Source organism: Pleurodeles waltl, chromosome 6, assembly GCF_031143425.1.
Source record: "Pleurodeles waltl isolate 20211129_DDA chromosome 6, aPleWal1.hap1.20221129, whole genome shotgun sequence".
Taxonomy (NCBI): Eukaryota; Metazoa; Chordata; class Amphibia; order Caudata; family Salamandridae; genus Pleurodeles; species Pleurodeles waltl.
In genome coordinates, this window is record NC_090445.1 from 408,858,217 (window position 1) to 408,875,010 (window position 16,794).

Below are 16,794 nucleotides of genomic sequence, written 5' to 3' on the forward strand. Positions count from 1 at the left end.
GTATATCTTGGCCTTTACTCATTACATAAACTTTCCCTTTTTTATCTCTCTGTCCATGTATTTTATACCATCCCAGCATCTAAATAAAAATGTCCTGTGTATGCTGTTGGTATGACATCTGATTGCTCCAGTACATGATAATTTCATACTCTTCTAACTGTACCACTCAACCGGATTGTTATTTTAGCTCATAAATCTATGAAAAGTCCAATGATTCTCTGTCAGTCATGACATCAACCTTAATATTTCTCACCACAATTCAATTTTCTGTCTGATTTCTCTTATGCCAACAGGCAAGACCAAATTTTTCACACTTTCCACAGCATTTTGTTGTAATTCTCTAATGCGTAAACATTTGCCCGCTTTAAATTGTAAAATGTAACCTCATAAGAAATAATGTTAAATTAACTTATTTTCACCTTTTAAAAGTCTATATAACTGTAATTTACTCATTTTATATATATATATATATATATATATATATATATATATATATATATATGATATACAGAACAAAGTTGTCCCCGGATAAAAGTGAACTCGCAACAGGTTGCATTTTATTTCGGAAAGCAGCAAAACCAGTCACCTTCAAAGAATTCTTTACATTTCCAGGCCTTACGCCTTTTAGACATCTCGTCCTTGATCACAGGCAACATGCTTGGATTGAGCAAATAATTGCAGGCACCTGATTCCTTGATTAAATACTCTGGTGAGTTGCACATTGCAATTTGGTAAAGGTACTCCTGCACATTTATATTGTATCTTTAGTTGATAAACATCTTTCCCTATATTAGGGTGCTCTTGCCAAACACACATTATAATGCATTTTGAAAACCTTAGTAGGCAAATTCAAAGCACAGTTACCGAGTTTTGCTGAAATTGTCCCATCCTGTTGCTCTTGTGTATGACAATATAGTAAAGTCACATAGACCTGCTTTCTATCTGCAGTAGTGCTGCTTTCACGGCTGGACAGGCCGACAATCATGTACAAAACAAAGTTGTCCCCAGACAACAGTGCACTCCCAACAGGTTGCAGTTTGTATTCTATTTCAGAAAGCAGCAATGTTAGCCCATGGGGTAGTTCTAATGTGACCTTGGAAAGTTCTTGGAAACTACTGGGCCGCCAGGGGGAACTACACACCAAACAGACTGATTGCCCTCCCCTCCAGCATTCCCGTCAACGCCACAAACTGTCCCTGTCCATCCCTCACCACCCAATCGACCACCGTGGGAAATTTGCGCTGCAAGAGAATCGCACCCCCCTAACCCCTACATGAACCCAGCAGGCTAGATCCTGTCATAACCTTGCCAAGCCAAAAAGGGGCGCCGCTCTCCCACGAAGTGAGTTTCTTGGAGTAGGAGTACGTCTGGTTGATGACGGTGGGCAAAGGAGAGCACAGCTGTGCATTTCACTTTATCTAGGAGACCACTAACGTTCCATGATAGCACCTGGAAGGGTCCCATTGTTAAATTTGCCATTCAGTGTTTCATCCCCTGAAGGGGTCTATCTCCTGCTGTTGCTCCATCGGTGTATATCAGGTCTAGGTGACCATCTGGAATTTCAAGCCGCCACAATCTGATGCCTGTCTCTTGTGAGTGTGTGCTAAAGGTACAACAAAGAGGCATTGAACCAATACCCAAACCAATTGAAATAATAAAATTTCCAGAACCAGGTTCCCATTCCCCTCAACTCCCTCCCCTCCCTGTACTTCCCCCCAGAAGCATCTGTCGCCCCTATATCGAAAACCTTCTGTATAAATCATAACATCAAATTAATAGACGTTGGTTGTTGGTTGACCCCTCCATAATTTAGGATCTAATTGCCCAGCAGATTACCCCTACAGCAGGGATTTTCAGAGAGGGACTCCATTGTGCCCAACTCCCGGACGCACAGAGTGTGTCAAAGTATGGGACTCTGGGATAGGTTAGTGTCACTGCTAGATCTCACCCTGTCAGGGGAAGGCCTCTCCACCGGAGTCCCTGTTGCAACGTTGCGTGTTCCTGCAGTGGTAGTGCGTCCTCGATCGTTGCCATCAGGGGGCTTCCCAGAGGCCTCGACGGCAGGGATGCGGATAGCGTCCAGCAGGCAGAACTGCCTCCTAGAGCGGTTCCTTTTCTTTTGAGTCTTACGTTTAGTCCCAGTGTTGGTGTCTCAAAAAAACATGATTTATCTCCATCAGTCACTCTAAGCCGGGTTGGAAACAGTCAGTAGGCCAGGCCCCGCGCTCTTTCACTTAATGTATGACCTGCACTGTTGTTGGACCTATTTCAGCAGGACATTTGCATTCCCACATTGGAGAGCTTCCCGTGTCCGGGCCTCTTGCCGGACTGCATTCCTGTCGCAAAAATTGAAGAACTGGACAATCACTGGCCTGGGTGGGGCACTAGGTAGGGGCTGCTTTGTCAGCCCGCAATGGGTCCGCTCAGCTGCAAACCAGGGCAACAGGTGGGTCGGGGGCACCCTGGTTTTAAACCAATTTTCTAGAAAGTCATTCATAGGTTGAGTCTTCAGACCCTCAGGGATGCCAATTATGCGCACATTGTTTTGTCTTGATCGGTTTTCGGCATCTTCAGCTCGACGGTGGAGTTCCGATGTGCGTGCTAGGAGAGTTGAGACCAGAGACTTAAGATTTTTCACCTCAACTTCGACATTGGATATTCTCGTTTTAGCCTCCGTGATCCTGGCTGTGGCATCATGGAGATCTTGACGCACCAGAGCAACAACCTTTCTAACCTCCCCATTCTTTGTTTCAACCACTTCTCCAAAACGTCTGGATGGCTTGGAGGATCGCAGTAAATTCTTTGGATGGGTGGTTCGTCCCCCTGTGGAGACTGCCAGAGGGCCTGTGGTAAACTGATCGATATGTGTCTGAGCAGTTGAGGACCATTGTGTTTTGTCTTTACCCATGTTGAAGTCTCCCTGAAGACACTGTGTAGTTGCTTAACCCTGTTCTCACCGCCCTGAGACAGCACAAGCAGTCAAGCCTGGAAGACAAAGCTGGTGCCCTGATTCCCAGGGAGAGCGGCACTCAGCGGCCTGATGTTTTCCTGTTCTTCACGCTTCAGGGCTATGACCCGGTCCACCCCGCTGTGTAATAGTTGTGTATATGCCGTTTGTTATGTTGCTTGGAGTGGTGATGTTGTCCCTAATCTCAGTCCCAGCCCCACTTGTCGCCCCAGGGCGGCTCCAGGTTCAGTGTGCTCAGGAGCCTCCCTCAGGGTCACGCCAACCCGTCTAGCCCAGATCTCCTCCCCGTCGCCAGAGTCAGACTGCCAATCAGCCACCATCAGCCTTCCCCCAGGGGATGGGGGGAGTACTCCCAGCCACTAGTATTTCTCTTGGGTCTCCACACAACTAGCCTGTAGTCCTCCATTTCCACGGCCCCCCGCAGGACCAAGCTCCTTGCTGGCACACCTAGCGTGGTCGCCGTCATTGCCATCACTGTGCTTTTTTAGTGTGTTGGTCCTTGTCTCCTGGTATTGGTCTGCTATCTTTCAGACTGAGTCGGCGCCGCTGTCTCGCCTTCCCAATCACCATGATCACCTCCGCAAGAGCCCCCCATGCAACTTTTTATGGGCCTTCGGTTATGGGCCATCCTCCACATTTTGGCCTCTCGGGTGCGGCCCCAAGCCCAGCTCCATGCATTCCAGTGTGTGCTGTCTCACTGCGTGGTGCCCCCTTCCTCATATGTGGTCTGCACCTCCGGAGGTTGGCCTGGTAACGGGGCTCATAGGGGAGACTCACTGTCGCACCTCTAGAGCTCCTCTCACTTCCGGGCCTCCGTTTCAGTCCACGGCGGCCCGAGTCAGGCCTGGCAGGCCTTCTCGATCCCAGCTGCCATTTTGTCTCTCGGCACGCGGCAAATCCAGGATAAATCGCCCTCAAGCTGCCGCCGCCCAGTCACCATCACAGATTGGCTCGCCGGTGATCTCGGGGTCTCAGGTTATCGAGGGGTCTAAAAAAATCCTATCCATTGGGCTGCAGAGAGAGACAGATTACAGAGGGGTCAGGAGCGCTCTTAGAGTGTGTCTGCCATTTTGACTCCTCGACCACGCCCTCTCCTGAAGTTACATTTACAGTTACATTTATTTTTAGATTAACAAGTAACTAAAACATTTTTTTCCTAAAATATTATTTTTTTATTAATATATAATTTTTCTTCCATTAAATTAAATGTATATTTATTTTTAAAACATCAAAATAAATTCAAACATTTTACCATTATTTCCTGCCTTCATTATTTTCTATTGGAGGGTATTGAAGTACCAGTCAATCAATCAATAATTTGTTAAGTGTGCTACTCACCCGGTAGGTCTCAAGGCGCTGGGATGGGGGAGGGTGATACTGCTCGAAGAGCCATGTTTTGAGGCGCTTTCTCAGGGATAGGAGGTCCTGGGTCTTGCGTAGGTTGGTGGGGAGGGAGTTCCAGGTTTTGGCGGCGACCAGGTTTTGGTTTTAACCAGTGGTTGGTCATTTGTGGTGCTAAACTCCAGATGTGAGATGGAGTACTTTTCCTACTGTTATGTGTTCCTTTTCGGTGTAGTAACTTTACGAATGCAGTTTGTGAATAGCATGTGGGCTTACTCTTTTGTAGGTGGATGTCTGCCCTTCCCTACACCCCTCCTAAGCACTCCCTCATCCTTTCCCATTTATTAATAAGCCCACATTTCCAGCCACTCCCCCTGGTCACACCTACATTTACTAGTGGTAAACCTACATGTGTGAGGATCTTCCTAAAGAAGAAATGGGAGCAGTGGAGATTTCCACTCGAAGGTCTGGATTGCATGATTTAATTAGTAGTACTATAGTCCTACTTTACCCACTGCAAGAAGCAGTTTGTGGATCAGGCCCTGCATTTTTATCCTGTAAGGGTCAGTTTACAAAAAATGGGACCCTCAAAACTGTTATGTCATTAATAATGTACACTGTGGTATAAGAGGAAGCCAAAATAAAAACATAAAAAAGGTGGCAGACCAGACAAAGCTTATAGCAAAAGGATCCCAGCAGCCTAATGAAAAAGCCATGAGTAATATCCTGCCTATTTTCAAAACATTGTAGACTAGAAAGTGATTTAGAATATTCTTCAAGGCACATTGTGGCCCTGGGTGCCGACATAGGGGATAGGAACCAAACAAACCAGGTCACAGATTGTTTTGCTTTGTATTGTGCAGATATGCTCCATCCTCTTTTTGTCATTGAAAGATATTCCCTGAATCTGCTTTCTCAGATCAGGAGAAGAGAGTCTCAGAAGGAGGAGTGAGAATGTGGTTAAGGAACAGGAAAACAATCAGGGGCAACTCAAAGCAAACAGTGGCAAAGTTGGGATCTAGACAGATAGCCTACAGAAAGTTTGAAGTTTAGAGATTGTTAGGGTATTTACTGGAGAAATAAGTAGGATGGACAAGTAGGTGGAATGAAAGAAAGAGAACTTAAAGTAAACATTACAGTCACCTTCACCCTGAGGTAAACATGAGTTGGATGCACCCTTACTTAACCTCTAAAGACTACGTCCCCATTATGTGGTTAGTGCATCACAAGCCCTGATGCATTCCTCCATCAGGACAACAAGTAGAGAACACATCCAAAGGAACCGCACTGGCAGGTGTTGAGCCTATGGACTGAACACAGAAATGTTAAATGGAAGCAACAAGCAGTTTCTTCCAGCGCAGAACATGATCACAGCATTCCCTGACACTCAGATTGGGACACCCATGTCCTTCCATTTAAGCTGCAAGGGACTCAACCTGGAGAGATTTGCAGCAGTGTTACATTGGACATAACAGCAGCATTACATGGGAAAGCTAGTGATGAACAAGAAGATGCATAGGGAGCCAGTGATGTCTTGGTGAAGTTCAACTGAACTACGGGAACCAGCTATGAGATGGTGTCATGATTCTAGGACTGCTGTTCATCCTGCAATAACCATAACAATAATAGAAATAAAAGGACATTTTTGGTGGCCAGCATTACATATGTGTGAAGTAATATAAGCAGCTTTGTGCTTCGTGTGCCCAAATTAGGAGTTCACACAAGCAACCATTATGGCGGTCATTATGAATACAGCGGTACGGACCGCCATGCCACCGCCGGCATGGCGGTCCAGACCGCCATGTTATGTTCATTGGGTGACCGCCACAGGCGGAACTCCGCTACCGCCGATGACAATGGCGGAGTCCCTTATCCGCCAGATAAAGAACCTGTGTTCCACCAGCCTTTCCCTGTCGGTTCCCCCGCCAGGAAAAGGCTGGCGAAATGGCAGCCCCTGCACAGCCCATGCACTTGGCATGGGCAGTGCAGGGGCCCCCGTGCACAGTCCCGTCGCGCATGTCACTGCCCGATTTACAGTGCACCCGCCGCACTGCTACATTGAGAACGGCTTGTTTATTGGGCTGGCGGGGTCCTCAACGGGATGGCGGTCTGTGTTTAGACCGCCAGCTAGAACTTGGTGGGAAATCCCGCTGTGTTCATAAGGTCTCTTAAGGCCAGTGCCTGCTACCTTTAGACCATGGAATGCAGTATCCATGGACTTTATTGTCAAATTACCCAAGAGTCAAGATTGTATTATCATTCTTTCGATTTGTTGATCATTTTACTAAAGTGGGACATTTTCTTACTTTGCCTGAGTTACCTTCTTCCATAGAGTTAGCAAAATATTTGCACAAAATATCATTCAGTTACAAGGTGTACCAAAGGTTTTGATAAGAGACAGAGATACTCTATTCACCTCAAAATTCTGGCCTGCATTATGTATAGAGTTAGACAGAAGTTCACCAGACTAAAGTTTATCATCCTCCAGTGGATGCACATACAGAACGATTAAATCAATTTTTTTTTATGACAAACATTTTATTGATTTTCAGAGAAAAATATAAGTCTACCAGTGCAATTGCAGTAAATGATTTCTAGTAAGCGACACACATTCTGACTAATTAATAATTTATATCAGGCTACAGTAGTCCTGCTTTTTCCCCTAGATTATCTGATGCTTTTGAGGACAGCCTCCTGCCAGGTATATGGGTTCCTCTTGCTTTGCACCCCAGTCTTTTTCTGATTGGCATTCAGCCAGAGGCAGGGGAGCCACAGCGTTCCAGTGTTTTGCAGTGTCTTTTTTAATGACCAAAATTCTGATCCCCACCAAAGTACTCTTTCTTAGGGGCCCTCTAAATCCTCCAGACTCACCAGCAATGCAAGACGAGGCAAGGGATCTATTGGTGGTTCAAGAACTCTCAATAAGATATTAAAGATCACTAGGCAGTGTGCTGCAGTAATGGGACAGTCCCACACCACATGAAAGAAGTCCACTTCTCCCTCTGTGCAGCAAGACAACTCAGGGTTTGGTTGCCTTTCATGGTCACCTCAGCCTCTTGAGCATAATATAAGTTGCATGCAGAACTTTGAATTGCATGAGCTGGAGTGATGATGAGATCACAAGTATTTGTTGGGCCATAAGTGCATCTCATCAGTCATTATCATCCAGGGGATCTGAATATTCAGCTCACTTTGGCTTCAGATCCACATAAATCAGGAAAGTTTATAACCAACAATTTGCAAATCTTCAGAGGTTCTTCCCTTACCCAGATGTCCCATGACTATATTTGCCACCAGTGGGTTTTGTTCGGAAGTGTCAGGTAGGGGGTTCCAATGGTGTGTAAGTGTGTGATGTAAATGTAATTATCTGTAGAACTGAGACTTGTGAAGTTGAAATTCTTTCTGGAGGTACTTGGGAAGTTGAAATTCTTTCTTGAGGTCTGGGTGCCAAATATCACCGACCCTCTATATACCTATATGATTCTATTTACCAAACCCCTCAAGCTGTGTGCAGTGTTCCAAGCTGTGACCTCGCCAAAGGGGCGTCTCCAATATGATTTTATGGCCCAATCCAATCTTCTTGAGGGCTGACCTCCATGCCAATAGTACTACCTTTGTAACCTCAGGAGGGTCTCAGAGGAAAGGGGATTCATATAGCATTCCCATAATCATATCAAGGCCCACCAGAGCGGATTCCATCAGAAATACCAGGTCATACCACCCCCTATAAAGCCAGTCATTCAACGCCCATATCTGCTAAATCTATTTTTAACAGGTATATAAATGTATTGCAAGGAGAGGATTGGAGTAAGATGTTATGGTTAGCAGAGTAGTTTAGCATAGATACAAAGGAATGTCACAATTTTCTGTATGTATGGGCATCAACCTAAAGTATTTCCATTAGATTTACATTTGTCTGCATTAGTTCCTTCAGTACAGGATAATGTAACTGAACTTCAGAAAATTCAAAAGTCTGCACAAGATGCTTTAGGGAAAACTAAGGCTTTCGGTCTGGGCTGTAGGCTAACTAAATATTCAAGTTTCCAAGTTGCAATCCAAGTTTTTTGGTCCATTTACTATTAAGCAAATTGTGCGTCCCGTAATTATGTGATAAAAAGTGCCAGAGCCTATACAAATAAATCCTGTTTCATGTTCTGCAAAGACGTCTTGCTCTGTCTTCCTCCAGTCCTGCTCCTTTTCATGTGTATGCTTAAAATAAATATGAAATACAAAATATCGTAGCTGCATGAATTGTAAGACAGTTGCTATATTTAGTGGGTTGGAAGGGATATGACCCTCAAGAGTACACATGGGAGCCAACCTCTGATCTGCATGCTCCACACTTATTAATAGGATTCTCCAGACGTCATCCAGATAACCCTGGAGCCACCTTGCCTGGACTTCAGCACCAGAGGGAGTGCACTGTCATGATCTCCAGTGTTTACCTCTGTATGCAGTGTGGGCATGCATGGAGACAAAGTCCTCCAAATTTCTTTGGTGCTTGAACTCTTCTTCACAGAGGTGGTCAACAGTGTACCTGGCGTGTCAGCGATGCTTTCTGTGAGGCTTTGCAGCTACAACAGTTGCACTATGCTAAGTGCGCAAGTAGAGTCAAGACAAACTGCATGTCTCAGAGTGCCACAGGATTCTTACAAGACTTGCAATGGTTATGACCATCTTGGATTTATAGATCCTGGTACACTTACTACAGAGAAAGGAGAAAGGAGGTTACCAGGACAGTCTCATGAAAAGAAGAGTAAATCTGCTATGGCTACCTCGCTTCATAATTTTGTGAGAAACGCTTTAAAGGGGCAGAGTTTCCTCATCTTTCGGAGAATTTGGACAGTGTCATTATACCTTCTGTTCCTAATCCTAAATATCAACATAGTATTGTTATTGATCATGCATTTGAGTTTGCAGATTGCTTGCAGAACAATAAGGAAAGATCTATGGGGTCAGTCAAAATACCTGAAGTGATTGTGAGGGTAGGGGTAGAGACCTATGGATTTTGTCATTCCCCCCCAAGTGATAGCTGAAGTTGCTGTACCCTTACCAGATGCAGGGCTGGGGTGAGAAACCCCAAATGTTTCCACTTTTAAGCCCTATTGTGGTGTAGATATTGAAGATGTTAACAAAAGAATCTCAGCTGCAAACATCAGATATGTGTGTCACACTCTCCAACTCATTTTAAGGCTCCTCTGGTTTTTATGTTAAATCTGCGCACAGAGATGCAGGCTACTTTTCAAGGGAAGTAAAAGCTCTAGATTTAGCAAACTCACAAAATTCTAACCAAATTCAAATACTTGAAGGCACTAAGTGTATATCAAATTCAAATTTGAAAGAAGGTGCTGTACCTAAGGAAGAGAGTAAGATAGGAAAAAATAAGGTCACAGAGTTTGGACCATTCTCATCAAACATCTTTATATTCTGCTTACCTAGTTTGATTTACAAACATGGAGAAAAATGAGGTTAAAAAAGGCTCTTCTCAAGATTTAGGGCCTGAATTAGATATTAGCAGTCGAGTCACTCCATCACAACAGTGATGGATATCTTGTCGACTGAAATCGAAATCCCATTATATCCTAATGGACTTGGATTTCGTCAGACAGGATATCGGTCACCATTGTGACTGAGTAACTTGTCCACCAATATCTAAATCAGGCTCTTAGTCTAGTTCAGAGTTCAGTAAAGAGAAGAGTAACCCTTTCCATCTTGAGAAGAAGTAGAGAACCAGATCAAGATATTCAAGCTACCAAGAAAGGTGTGTTAGAAACAAAAGGCTAGTTTCAAAAATTGTCTGAAAAACATCTATGACACATAGACAGGCACATTTGAAATCTAGCCAAATTTCCAAGAGAAGTACTTCACCCCAGTGTTCAACTAACAGGGGGGATATGATTATTTGAATTGATATTCGGAAAAGGAAATCCTTAAGACATATGTTAAACCTCAAACTATGTCACAAGCTGTTGTACTGCTTGTAGCAACTTGTCAGGAAGTCCCTAGCTCTTTAGCTTGTTCCATGGTAGAACCCAATGAACACAATAAAAGGCTGCTTTTCAAATCTACAAAGCAAAGATGTAGTTTCATCTTGGTCCACTCACATTGGTCAATTAGTAATGTGGTGGCTAAAATGTTTCTTGTGGTGCATGTTTCCTCCTTAAAATTTCATGGAGAGACATGTCTTCAACCTTTGTCAGGCTAGTGGACCTGATGTCGCAAGAGTGACTTTTGTCCACTGATCAGCACCAAAGGTGTCCATGTTCTATTTGATCTTTGCTTTTGTTGATACTGCAGATCATTAAGGGCCAGATTAGGAGTTCGATGGGCGGTTTTCACCGTCTGCCGAACTTCCGATGGGGATGTTGCCACCACTCTGGCTACCTCTCCGCTGGACCCATTAAGAGTTTCCCACTAGGCTAGAGGGTGGAAACTGACCATGGACATTGAGAGGGTGCTGGGTGGGGGTCCCTGCACTGCCCTTCCCAAGTGCATGGGCAATGCAGGGGCCCCCTGCACCTGTTCTCTGCCATCCGTATGAAAAGTCGTGTGGAGAATAAGGTCGTAATCCGCAAGGCAGTGCTGCATGCAGCACTGCCCTGGCGGATTAGGATTTCCACACCCACCAGACAGAATGGATCCAAGATCCTGGAGGTGCTGGCAGTACCCTAGCGGTCAGACCGACAGGGTTGTTATGTGGTGTAAGACCGCCACACTTGTAATGAGGCCCTAAGTCTTTGGCCCGGGATGCAAGATCTACTATGGATTCATTGTCCATCACAATCGCTGTATCATTACAGTTTCTACTGGAGCCAATGTGTGTGTTTGCAGCCCTGATCCTAACGATAGTCTGATATAAATGGTTGCTGTCTGTTGCATACTTGATGGCGATCAGTGGGATTAACGGCAAACAAACAATTGTATAGTCAATAATTGATCCAGAATTTGGACCATAATACTTGTAATTCAGGGGAGTGTTATCTGCTATTCTTTCTTTCAGGACCCTCATACCAAGAAGTTCCAAAGTTGTAACAAGTTTTTCCCCATTAAGATCTCAGCGTGTAACTATTGAACTTGGTTGGGTCAGAACATTCCAAAATATATTGTTGGCGTTTTTGCATGTTGTCGTCATCTGAGGTGTAGATCAACTTTGAGTTAAAATCTCCCATCAGTATTATGTTGCATGTTGGATTAGCTTGCTTGTTACTGATTATTATGGAAGTTATTGTTTCTAAAAGCACTTTTTTTCTGGGCTGAGGTTGAGTGGACATAGACATTAAATAGAAGGACCGGTGGCCTCTTCTCTTGAACCCATTTACTGAGTTTGATAATTTGGAGGCCTGGGTCTGCATAAGGTAGTTCTTCCATACTAATATCTAATCTAAGCGATATGTAAACTGCTAGGCCTCCTTTCAGTCTTCCATTACATTGTGATTTTGTAGCCTTGATTTGATAAAGTGTGAAGCCTTTCACTTGGAGGCCTTCCATAGACCAGAATTCTAGAAGAGCGTTGTTACCAACATGTTTACAGTTCTGTGATGGAGAGCCGTCTTGGAGCAGAGTTTTAGCTCCTGCTATTTCTCATGATAGAAAGTGCAGGCCTGTGTGCTCCAATTCCATTTGTTGCAAATGGTGAGTAAATGATATCCTTGTGGCGTTTGTAACTGAGGTAATCCAATCCCTCTGGGAGCATACTTTCTTACTAGGAGGTTCTTTTTAGCTGACCCTCAGTTAGGCCCAGAAGTTGCAGGGGTTTCTTTGGGGGACCAAGCTCTCTCTCTCTCTCTCTCTCTCTCTGTGACAACGAGAATGGGTACCCAGACACCGGATATCATTTTAGCATTATTCCCCAGTTTTTGAAGATGTTAGCAAAGGTTAGGATTATTGACACTATTTCATCTGAGCCCCAAGTTGATAAAATAAGTTCTGATTGTGAGGTGTTATCATTTGATTCTGGAAGTATTGACTTTTCTGCAAGTTAGTCACAAACCTACCGGCTGGGGAAATGAATGCATAAAAGCTTCCATGAGGGGGTAGTTTGATGAAGAGTGCAGAATAGTAAAGAAGGCTGTTAATAAAATGTGCATAATATTTAAAAAAGGTGAGGATGAAACAGTGTTCAGAGCTCTGAGAAATAAATATAGATTGTTGCTGGGCAATAAAAAAATAATTCTACAATCACAGCTGGAATTATATGCTGAAAGGCATATCTAAAATGAATTCCAAACGCTTTTGGCGTCTTGCAAATAGTGAAATGGTGATTTCACTCTCCAATTTGGAATCCCAAGTGACAGACGGCCAGTGGACTGAATTTGTCACACCGATAGGTCAGCTGATACAAATCGTGTTGAGGATTCATTATCGGAAAATCAGCTTATATTGTCCCAAGGTGTAGAGACAGTTTCCTAAATAATTAGTAAGATGAAGTCATCATCTTTGGGGAGACCAGATAATCCGCTGTGTAAGGTGTTTAAAGCTTATACTCCATGGTCTGCTATCCTCAGTCCTTCCTTTTCACAAGAAGAGCCCAAGATATGATACTTAGAATAATCGATTGATATCACTCTGAGATCTACAGCCAAATCCTCCTGAAACAGCGTGAGACCTGGGCATTTGGAGCAGGTATTATCCCACTAGGACAAGGAGGTTTCAGACCAAATCATTCTACAGCTGACCATTGCTTTGCCCTATGGGGAACAACCAGGAAGTTGATGAAAAAGAGTGGTATACTTTGCTGCTGTTTCATCAATGTCCAAGCTGCTTTTGACCATGTGAATCAGGACATCCTTTGAGAAACTGTACAGATGGTATATTCCGTTGGAACTGTTAACCATAATCAAAAACTGCACTCAAATCATTGGGTCTATGTAGATCTAAATGGTACTGGTGTATTATCTGAAAAAAACTCAGTTAAAACTGGTTTAAGGTTGAGCTGTGAGTTAGACTCCCTTCTTTTTAGCATGTTCATTTCAGATCTGCCAAGTGCCTTGAGAAATCCAAACTCCCACCCAAAATTGGGACACTACATGTTAATTGTTTCATCTATGCTGAGTATCTTGTTGTAATGGATTGTACACCAGTAGTCCTTCAAAGGAAAATACAGGCCCTGTACTCTCACTGCTCATTGATCAAACTTACTGTAAATGGGGAAAAAATATAAAAGCCCGATCTTCTCAAAACACCCTATAAAATGTATATATTTAAATAGTATTCCCCTGGAGCAGGTTAGTGGGTATAAACATATTGGAATAATATTGGCAAATAATATAAAATGCGATAAACACATAGCAAATAGAAGAGTCCTAATCTTATCAACTGTAAATGCATAGAAAAGAATCAATCGATGATCTGGAGGTTACACATTTGAACCTATTAAGAAGGCTACACTGGACAAGCTTTTTCGCTAAGGTCTTTATGACACTGTGTTATTGACCCTTGATAAGCATGTGGATTGGGCATCCTTAGAAAATCTTAATGTACAGACTCTTTTTGGACCTACCTACACATGTGATGATCCAGACAAATAGGCTGAATTGGGTTTGACTCCTGGTCTCAACTAGCTCATTCATGTGCTCAAGAAGTGGGGAAAATCACTTTCCACCTTAATGTTCAAGGATTACTGACATGATATTCTCAGTCTTTGAATTTCATTCCCAAGTGTATAGCTAATTCAAAGCTAGGAACCAATAGTTTAAGGATCTGTATTAGCATGCTGCTTTAAAGATTAAAACATGCTCTGAAAGATGGAATACAAGAGTCTACTATTCTTTTAGACATACTTCATCTAGAAAAGAGACAGTAGTTTTCATTTTTATGGGTGAGAAAAAAAGTCCCTCTTTTCTATGTTAAGGAAGTATGGGATTAGAGGACATAGCAATGCACAAGTCACTTTATGTTGTATGAAGCACTATGTATGATATCACAGTTGCATTTGGAAATTGTATAAGGTTACACACACAAAATTTCCTGTAGTATTTTCTTTTTTTTTCTAAAAAATGGATTTGATTTAGATGCTTTGTACTGATTTTAGACATGCACTGTATGAACAGGATAAAAATGTTTTAACGTTAGTATGTTAATATTTTTTAAATGCTGGGTACAATGTGGATGTGGTTTTTGCTTAGATGATTGTATCTCTATAAGACCTAATTATTGGAAATAAACTGAATTGAATTGAATAGTAGTAAATGTAGGCGGAACAAAGAGAAGTGGATGGTGAAAGGAGCAGACAGTACTAAAGGGGATTGGATTACTGTAGAGTAAGAGGGGCTTCGGAAGGCCAAGGAGAGGTTTAGGGTTGGCGTCACCCATCACTACAAGAGTAAGCCAGTTGCATTACTGTGGGGTGGAGACATGTAACATACACTTTTGTAATATGTTTTCACTTGAAGATTGTGAATACCGAAAGTAGTAAATATGCTACAAAGCAAAAACTTACTCAAAGGTGTAACTTATCTTTGTGAATCGGGCTCATTGAACATAAGCTCCTCATGTGTGAGAGCATTCTTTGCAAGCCAATTGAGATTCTTAGTTGCTGCACCCGAAACCTTGATCACCTATTATTTAGACGAGGAATAAGAAGAATTCTCTCATCTTTTACAGACATTGTTCACATTACTTTTGAGTCATATATGGTATTACGGTATTGCCAGTGGCAGGGAAGTGATTGTATGTTACAATGAGGATGCACACAAACTAATGGATATTCATTATTTTGCAGGTGAGGAACATCTTTCATTGTAAATCATTGAGATAACAGGTTTGTTTACAAATTACTGAAGGTATTTGTCATTATAAAAATACTTATTAGAGTTCAGGTTGTTTCGTGCATCTATCATAAAGAGTTCCTTTATTTTTTCAGCTCTAGAATGTTGAGTTTCCAACAACCACTGAGAGTCGGTTATACAGACCTTGTCAGAAACAATATCATAAGCCACATTAGGAATTGGAATACAAATGATACAACACTAAAAATTAGTTTTCTGTTTTATATATCAATGCCTCTGCAGGGCAGAGTGAGTCCAGCTGTAATAACAGGCAAAGTAAAGATATCTAGTGTCTCTAATTCTCTCTTTTGTGTGCTTTCCCAGGTCAATTGTACCAGCCTACTTCATGACAGTCGTGATCAGAAGAAATAAAGCGAAGAAAAAAATCAACAGTGATTAGTACAGTTGTGTGTTCCGCTTAGTACCTAGGCTGGGCATCCTTATCATAGCTTTAGGCCCATAGCTTGTGCCCTTTCACACACATACACATTTTTATTCCTTTTATTATTTTTTCAGCATAGCTCGCTTTTAGCTAGTTGTTTTTACATTTTAATCAGCTGCCCTTTTTGAGAAGGCATAGTTGTTTATGTTGCACATTTTATCAGCACCTCACACGTGTTTCACTCTGTGCCCTGCTCAGGACTGTCATGCTTGATACATTATATTCTAACTAGGATTGCCACTCCAGTAGTTATGGGGACATATCTATGCATATTGTCACATCAGGCCTGTACTGACATATTTGCTATATAAGCACCATGTAGGCCTAAGGAGAGTAGAGGGTATTCCAGTCATAGCCATCCAGACACGTACATCATTTAATTGACAGCTTCGCTGATCCTGGCTCTGACTCTGCAGCCAAACAGGAGGATTGCCAGCAAACAACAGGCAGACCCTTGCCCATCTTTCAGGTATGGGGTCAGGGCTGTCCCCATAGACCGGGATAGGCAGAGGTGCTTAAACCACTCTGTGCTCAGGTTTTAGACATCAGGGTGCAAGTAGGAATTATTAGGTTTTATGATCATACCAGGATGGTGTTATTATTTATTTTCTTCAGTCTAATGGTAACAACAATCATTGTTTTGTGTTTCATCTATCTAATCATCGCAGCGCATGCTTTTTTATAATCAGATGCAGTTGCTTCAATAAAACCTATTGAAACTTATCCTGCACCTCCTCATTCTCCTTGGCACGTGTGAGACTTTGTAGAACTTAGAGAAATGGGTATGATCTGCTCACCAAGACTTCCCTGAGGAGTCAGAATGTCATGTTTAAGGCTGCTACAAACACTTTTACTTTCTAGGTTTGGGTGAGGTGCTGATAGCTAGCCAAAGAAGCCAGGCTGACATCTTGCACATGGCGTGGGACCAACTCAGCCACCCACACACTCTGTGGCGCTGCCGCTCTAAGCTACAGAGTCTTATCCCCAACAAAGGAGTCCTACGACATGCCGCCACTAATGTTTGGACAGGCACAAATTGAATAGATCTCCTGAATACCTCTCTCTCGTATGCTAAAGGTACCCTAATAATTTTTATATAGAGATGTCCCTGGTGTTGGAGAAAATCCTCTTCAGCTAGATAAGTAGTAACTATCTTAGACTGTAGGTTGTTCAAGCTTGAACCTTAAAAGGATTCCCTTAATTGGGGTTTCTATCTCTGAATTTACATATTTATAAATCTAAAATATGGCAGGGCCACAACAGGTGGTAATTTCAGT

The 16,794-nt window shown here is 42.8% G+C and overlaps 1 long non-coding RNA gene across 1 annotated transcript in view; it reads left to right on the forward strand.

The window, feature by feature from the left end:
- The window catches only part of LOC138301943 (uncharacterized), a 34,512-nt gene extending 18,272 nt beyond the window's left edge, over nucleotides 1-16,240 (forward strand). The window contains exons 2-3 of the long non-coding RNA XR_011205179.1: nucleotides 15,030-15,068; nucleotides 15,400-16,240. This is a non-coding gene — a long non-coding RNA (uncharacterized lncRNA). The remainder of the gene's footprint in view (nucleotides 1-15,029; nucleotides 15,069-15,399) is intronic.
- Nucleotides 16,241-16,794: the final 554 nt, after the last annotated feature.